Consider the following 8,577-nt stretch of genomic DNA (forward strand, 5'->3'; position numbering starts at 1 on the left):
CCCCAAGATTCCAGTCGACAACATCTGGATACCGAAGAGAGGATCGCTGTGTTGTGCACGAATTACATCATAAACCTTTCACACCTGTACCTGCCATTCTAGACTAAGTAATGGACACCCTACAATGTTCTGTGTCATCTCGCACCAGTGATCGGTGACAAGCAGCAGTTGGTCCAGACTCTAGGGGATTACTGTCCCAAGTGTATGCTGCTGTTAACACCACAACAAAAATGGCGGCGTTTAGAGTGGTGCTGTGACTGGCAAGCACGGATTGGGGATGAATGGCTGTGACCTGCACCTCCCCTGCCGTGCAGTTGGCGGCACCCTGGAGACAGGTCCCATTGTTCCACTCTGCTGGGGAGGCACAGCTGTGTCACTCCTGGTATCATGGTGTGCGAAGCCATCTGGGTATAGCTTCAAATTTCAGCTGATAGTAGGTGAGGGATACCTGAAGACACAACTGAACCTCACAGACATCCTACGTCCTCATGGCCTACCTCTTTTGCAACAGTATCGCGACGCCATTTTTCATCATGACAATTCTTATCCACTCATGGCATGTGTCTCTGTCAACTGACTGCTTGATGAGGTACTCCTGTGGTTACAGAGATCACTAGATATGTCCCCAGTAGATGTGTGGAACCAGCTCAGATGTTAACTCTGTCGCCGAGGTAGTGTCCAGAACATCAAGGACCAGTTACAGCAATTGGGGATAAGCTTGGCTCCCAGGAAGCTACACCGACTTTGGATACCCTTCCCAAGTGAATCAGTGCGTGCATCGGCGCCATATGGGGTGCAACGTAATACTCGTAATATGGATCATAGTGCTAAGTTCTTTTTACACTGACACTATTTTGTAATCACTGAAACAGCATCACATACCCTCTCAACACGCAAAGTTTCATTTCATTGGTTCTACTCTTTTATGTCAAGCATTTCATGTAAATGTTGTACATGTATATTTTCCATTGTATAAGTGCTATGGCCAGAAAAATTAATGCCTGTGTAACACCAAGGATCTCGGACAATGGAAGATGGGTGGAAAGAGGGGTAGAAAAAAAGGATTAGCTTGAGATTTTCTGGAGAACCAATGCATGAAAATGAGGATATGACGATAGCAATCAACAGTTAGTAAAGAAGAGAATACAGGCGGAATAAGGAAGGTGTAATTCTAAATGATTAAAGGTACTGAGATTCTGCAAGCAATTTGTGAACGAGGAGGAGCTAAAACTGTGAATTACAATGATAATAAGATGTAGGTGTGCCAACGAATGGCTTCGACTCCCCGACAACGTATCTACCGAAACTTTGTCTCGGAATCTGACAAAAAATCCAAAGTATGTTAGTACGCCAGCGTCAAGACACAGACAATGTCTTCACTGCGCGACACCGATGGAAATACTATCGACGACGGTGCTATGAAAGCAGAGTTAAACACAGCCTTTCGTAATTTCTTCACCAAAGAAGACAAAGTAAGTATTCCAGAATTCAAATCAGGAACCATTTTCACCGTGAGTAACTTAGAAGTAGATATCCTCGGAGTAGTGAAGCAGCTGAAATCATTTCATAAAAGCAAGTTTTCTGGTCCAGACTGTGTACCAGTTACGTTTCTTTCAGAGTATGCCGATGCAATTGCTCCATAATTAGCAATCATATACAATGCTCGTTCGATGACAGATCCGCAGCCAAAGACTGGAAAGTAGTACAGGTCATGCCAGTCTTCAGGAAAGGCAATGGGAGTAATCCACTAAATTACAGAACAATATCATTAACATTGATATGCAGCAGGATTTTGCAACATACAGTCAGTCAACACTTATTTAGAAAACATCGTTCTCGTGAAACTCACACGAAGTGTTGAGTGCTCTCGAAGATGAATTTAAAATTGATTCCGTATTTCTAGCTTTCCACAAGGCTTTTTTTTTTTTACACTTTGCCACACAAGCGGCTTGTAATCAAATGGCGTGCTTATGAAATATCGCCTCAGTTATGCGACTGGTTTCGTGATTTTCTATCAGAGAGGTCACATTTCGCAATAACTGATGGAAAGTCGTTGAGTAAAACAGAAGTGATCTCTGTCGTTCCTCAAGGTAGCGTTATAGGTCCTCTGCTGTTCCTTATTTATATAAACGATTTAGGAGACAATCTCAGCAGCCGTCTAAGTTGTTTTCATGTGATGCTGTCGTTTATCGTCTAGTAATGTCATCAGAAGATCAAAACACATGTGTAGGGTGCAAAAATTGGCAATTGACCCTACGTAATGAAAAGTGTAATGTCATCCACATGAGTGCTGAAACGAATCCGTTAATCTTCGGTTACACGATAAATCAATCAAATCTGAAGGAGGTAAGTTCAAATAAATACCTAGGAATTACAATTACGAAAAATTTAAAGCGGAAAGAACACATAGAAAATGTTGTGGGAAAGACGAACCAAAGGCTGCGATTTATTGGCATAACACTTAGATGGTGAAACATATCTGCATACACTACGCTTGCCCATCCTGCTTTAGAGTACTGCAGCGCGTTGTGGAATCCTTGCCAGACAGAATTAACGGAGTACATCGAGAAAGTTCAAAGAAGAGCAGCACGTTTTATGAAACTTCCTGGCAGATTAAAACTGTGTGCCCGACCGAGACTCGAACTCGGGACCTTTGCCTTTCGCGGGCAAGTGCTCTACCATCTGAGCTACTGAAGCACGACTCACGCCCGGTACTCACAGCTTTACTTCTGCCAGTATCTCGTCTCCTACCTTCAAAACTTATCCTTTCTTTCAGGAGTGCTAGTTCTGCAAGTTTCGCAGGAGAGCTTCTGTAAAGTTTGGAAGGTAGGAGACGAGATACTGGCAGAAGTAAAGCTGTGAGTACCGGGCGTGAGTCGTGCTTCGGTAGCTCAGATGGTAGAGCACTTGCCCGCGAAAGGCAAAGGTCCCGAGTTCGAGTCTCGGTCGGGCACACAGTTTTAATCTGCCAGGAAGTTTCATATCAGCGCACACTCCGCTGCAGAGTGAAAATCTCATTCTGTCCTATCATCCTGTCCCTTCTCCTTATCAGTGTTTTCCACATATTCCTTTCCTCTACGATTCTGCGTAGAACCTCCTCATTCCTTACCTTATCAGTCCACCTAATTTTCAACATTCGTCTATAGCACCACATCTCGAATGCTTCGATTCTCTTCTGTTCCGGTTTTCCCACAGTCCATGTTTCACTACCGTACAATGCTGTACTCCAGACGTACATCTTCAGAAATTTCTTCCTCAAATTAAGGCCGGTATTTGATATTAGTAGACTTCTCTTGGCCAGAAATGCCTTTTTTGCCATAGCGAGTCTGCTTTTGATGTCCTCCTTGCTCCGTCCGTCATTGGTTATTTCACTGCCTAGGTAGCAGAATTCCTTAACTTCATTGACTTCGTGACCATCAATCCTGATGTTAAGTTTCTCGCTCTTCTCATTTCTACTACTTCTCATTACCTTCGTCTTTCTCCGATTTACTCTCAAACCATACTGTGTACTCATTAGACTGTTCATTCCGTTCAGCAGATAATTTAATTCTTCTTCACTTTCACTCAGGATAGCAATGTCATCAGCGAATCGTATCATTGATATCCTTTCAACTTGTATTTTAATTCCACTCCTGAACCTTTCTTTTATTACCATCATTGCTTCCTCGATGTACAGATTGAAGAGTAGGGGCGAAAGGCTACAGCCTTGTCTTACACCCTTCTTAATACGAGCACTTCGTTCTTGATCGTCCACTCTTATTATTCCCTCTTGGTTGTTGTACATATTGTATATGACCCGTCTCTCCCTATAGCTTACTCCTACTTTTTTCAGAATCTCGAACAGCTTGCACCATTTTATATTGTCGAACGCTTTTTCCAGGTCGACAAATCCTATGAAAGTGTCTTGATTTCTCTTTAGCCTTGCTTCCATTATTAGCCGTAACGACAGAATTGCCTCTCTCGTCCCTTTACTTTTCCTAAAGCCAAACTGATCGTCACCTAGCGCATTCTCAATTTTCTTTTCCCTTAGGACAAAGGCGTTTGTCGTTGCGGCAGGATCTGCTCACGAAATTTCGATCACCACCTTTCTGCTCCGAATGCGAAAACAGTTTTTTGACGCCTACTTACGCAGGGAGAAACGATCATCATAATAAGGTACGGGAAATAGGAGTTTGGACGGAAAAATATAGGTTTTCTCCGCGCGCTACTCCAGAGGAGAATAATAGAGAATTATTGTGAAGGTGGTTCGATGATCCCTGTGCCAGGCACTTAAGTGTGATTTGCAAACGAATGGGTTCGACTCCCCCACAGCAAATCTACCGGAGCTCGGGTCGCGTGCCCAGCCGCCGGACCGGCGCGGCGGGTGCAGCGCTTGTTGTCGTGGCAGTAATAGGAGGTGGAGACCGCAAACAGGAAGCAGTTGCGGCCGTGCAGACCACATCCTCGGGCGGGCCTTCCGAGGAATCTTTCGCAACAGGCTATCGCCGTGCGACAACTGAGACGCCGAGCCGCCATGGCAGCGGAAGGCAGGCGCTCCGGAACTCCTGCTGCTGCCGCGGAAGTGATTCTCGGAACAACACGTTCGGCAGATACCGCGCTTGCGTTCTGCTTTCTTCCTTTCCAGTCATCTGTGACGGAGGTCACGTTCTCCTCCGTTGTTCTATAAACATGTACGGAAGAATGACTGTTGAGCAACAGGTGCGAAACAAGTGGGGTGCAAACCCTTCGACCATAGATACTAGTAGACTGGCCTTGCTGTGCAGAAGCTATAGGGCTGGTGTGGCTCCAACATAAACCACGTGACTGTTGGCAAAACGTGGCGGGATTTCAAATCAGCGGTCTGCCATCCTATGTTTGTATCGTATTTTACCCACATTTCTCAATTGACTGCCAAACGCTTCCAACAAAAATTACTTTTTTATTTGCGAAAAATTGTGTCAGAACTGCATTTGACCTGGATTTGTTCACGGTACCATTTATAAAATCTAACAAATACATCGAACGCCCCTCTGGTGGGCAGCGGGACGAAATTACTATAAACTATCAACTAAAGAAAAATGTCGTTAAAATTCTTTTAAAAAGAGTGGGCTCGTGTCAAAACTTTAAATATTGGATTCGCCGCGTTTTGAGCTCTAGTCACTTATAAAAGAAAATGGGATATGGGAATTATGTCAACTATAGGTACCAAAATTGTCGACTTTAGGAGCAGCTCCATTTTAGAGTATCAATTTTAGGTGCACTTCACAGGTTCAGTTCCTACTATTTTTACAAAAGTTTAAACTATCAGTTTAAAAAAAATATGATGTTTTAGATGAAAGGTGAGACTTTGAAGTTTCAGAAAATAATTTCGGAGCGTACATTTATTTAATAGTATTAGAAGGTAGAAAAAAAATTCTCTTCATGTGTCGCTATAGGTGCTCTTACCTTATTTTAATCTCACTTGTATATACAAAAAGGCGCGTATGTGCAGATGGCTTAGTTTTTCCGTTTCAGGGCCTGTATCCAAAGCTGCCTTCGGTTTTCATCCTTAGTGAACCTATGAGTAGGAACGAGAAACAGTTATACTTACTTCTGTAACCGAATTATCACAGATACTTTCCAAAATGTAATATGAGTCTGACTTTACAGGCATCACTTTCAACACTTTAATTTACATGATACTCTGCTTCAAGTGTAAAAAACATATAAAAGTCACTTCAGCAGATTTGAATAAACGCATCTGCACTATCATAGAAACACACGTGAAATGTAATGCCATTTCCCCCGACAAAACGCTGAGTACAGCCATAAGCGCAACACGAAACAACCATGTTTTGCCAACATTCACGTGACTTTAGCCCAGAGATGTTGGAGCCACGAAAATGACGGGCCAGTCTATTATATTTATCGTCGAAGTGCAAACCCAACTATCCTGACCGCAACAGGCACTGGCCTATGTTTCTCTGCAGCAGAATTTGCGCCGAGCCAGGAGGAGGACTTTAAAGACGATGAGTCGTACACGGGCACGATGGCCATCCACATTTACAGTAAGTTTACCATGATTTGCCAACGGCCTTGCCGCAGTGGTAACACTGGTTCTCGTCAGATCACCGAAGTTAAGCACTGTCGGACTGGGCTAGCAGTTGGATGGGTGACCATCCGGTCTGCCGAGCGCTGTTGGCAAGCGGGGTGCACTCATCCCTTGTGAGGCAAACTGAGAAGCTACTTGACTGACAGGTAGCGGCTCCGACCTCGTAAACTGACATACGGCCGGGAGAACGGTGTGCTGACCACATACCACTCCATAATCGCATCCAGTGACGCCTGTGGGTGAGGATGATACGGCGGCCGGTCGGTACCGTTGGGCCTTCATGGCCTCTTCGGACAGAGTGTTACCATTAATCGCTTAAGGTGGGTTATGTAGCGGGTCAGGGTTTAGTGACGCTAGACACGGAGCGTCAGTGACAGAGGGTAGCAAAGGTCATTTTCTATCAGGGATGGCGGGGGTGGGCGCGTGGGGAGGGGGGGGAAGTGACACTTTGGGGGCGGTGGAGGGGGCTCATTCCTTGGCTCAGTGATTGAGGTGTGAGTGAAACACTTGTGGTTCCACAACAGTCATTTACTGAGACATAAGACCCTTTAAGCAAACAGAGTAATACATCTAGGTTCACAGGTGATCCATTTGGTGAAGCCGTGCTCCCTCCGTCCTCACCAGCCAACTTTTTCTGGTAACGTCTGGGATGGCGTCTTCTGCGTTGACCTACCGGCGCGGTACCGACATCTTCTTCTGTCGAGTAGCGTAGCAGCTAAATCGTTATAGCGAAGTGTGACTTCCGCTGGCTGACGATCGATCCGTCCATCCAGGCGACGTTTCTTTTTGGAGGTATTTATTCGGTGTTTCCGCCAATTTCACAAAGTTTCTAGAGTGGCGACTGCATCTTCGTTGATCCATGCTTCTCACATTGGGCAGAAACGTGACGAATGTCGACACACGTGCCGGCTTTCCTTGTTTCGCCTCTATGCTGACGTGGTCGGTCATTGCCTTTTCGTCCTCCTCCGCATCGCCAGAAACATCACGCACGTAAGTTCAGTATGCTAACAGTTCCTCGATCATTGACCACTAATGTGCGAGCAGCGCTGGTCGTTGTTCTCCTTGGAAGCATTGCCCATCTGCTCGGTCGTTGGTCTGTCGAAGTGCTGACAGCTACTGCGCAAACTCTGTTTATCATTGGCCTCCTCAAGTCGGGCAGAAACGTGACCAATGTCCACACACGTGCCGGCTTTCCATATTCGACTGCTACCTCTGCCGGTTACCCTCCCCATTCTCCCTCAACTACATTTATAGTCCGCAAGCCACATTGCTACGTGTGGCGGAGGGTACCTCGCGAACCACTGTCACTTCCCACTTTTCCTGATCCAGTCATATATGGTTCGCGGGAGGAATGATTTCTGGTTAGTCTCCGTGTGGGATCGAAGCTCTCTAATTTTATCATGATGGTCTTTTCGTGAGATATATGTAGGAGGTAACAATATTCCTCTTGTCTCTTTGTGACACTAGAATACAGATATGCTGCCTAAAATTTTTGTCCGTTGTGTTTATAGCAAATATGGTGCATTTATTTTATTATGCAGATCTTTGGATACTATGTGTTAATTACAAATGTGATGTGTTCTGTAACCTGTATCAATTATTTTGTATTATGATGAATTTATTCTGTGTTATCGCCGTTAGAGAAAGTTGGGCACTGTCTTTGGACGAGAATGTGACGTCAGAGCAAAGCGACTGGGAGATTTACTACGTTGTGAGACGTACAGTGTGACAGTAATTGAACTATATGAAACAAAATTGGCATAACTTCTGAACGGTTTGCCTTAGGACGTTCAAACTGCACGATTGGCCGCGGGGCGTGATAGGAAGTAATATGCTCTGTGTCGTTTGGTTTGGCGATGAAGCCCACTTTCATTTGGATGTGTTCGTCGCTTTTGGGGGTGACTGTATGGTGTGCAGTGTCCCGTCACGGAATAATCGGTGCGATATTCCTTGACGACACGTTGACTACCGAATGGTACGTGAAGCTTTTGGAAGATGATTTCATCCCCATAATCCAAAGTGACCCTGATTTCGACAAGATATGGTTCACGCAAGACGGAGCTCGACCCCATCGAAGCAGGAGAGTGTTTGATGTCCTGGAGGAGTACTTTGAGGGCCGCATTCTGGCTGTTGGGTACCCAGAGGCCACTGGCATGGGCCTCGATTGGACACCATATTCTTTGGATCTGAACATGTGCGACTCCTTTTTGCAGGGGTATATTTAAAGACAAGGTGTACAGCAATAACCCCAAAACCATTGCTAAGCTGAGAACAGCCATTCAGGAGATCATCAACGACATCGATGTTCCAACACTTTAGCGGTAATGCAGAATTTCGCTACTCGTCTGCGCCACATCATCGTCAATGACGGCAGGCATGCCGAACGTGTCATAATCTAAATCCGAGTATCTGTAGTGACATTTACATGTTGAGGTGTACGCCGTAGTTTGTAAATGATTTACGCTTTTTTCATATGGCTCAGCAATTGTCACCCTGTAACCCTGTCA

The 8,577-nt window shown here is 45.1% G+C and overlaps 1 pseudogene; it reads left to right on the plus strand.

Moving 5' to 3' along the window:
• The first annotated feature begins 6,044 nt into the window (after positions 1 to 6,044).
• Positions 6,045 to 6,162, plus strand: LOC126238335 (5S ribosomal RNA; annotated as a pseudogene).
• The last annotated feature ends 2,415 nt before the right edge of the window (positions 6,163 to 8,577 follow it).

The sequence above is a fragment of the Schistocerca nitens genome, chromosome 2 (assembly GCF_023898315.1).
Source record: "Schistocerca nitens isolate TAMUIC-IGC-003100 chromosome 2, iqSchNite1.1, whole genome shotgun sequence".
Lineage (NCBI taxonomy): Eukaryota > Metazoa > Arthropoda > Insecta > Orthoptera > Acrididae > Schistocerca > Schistocerca nitens.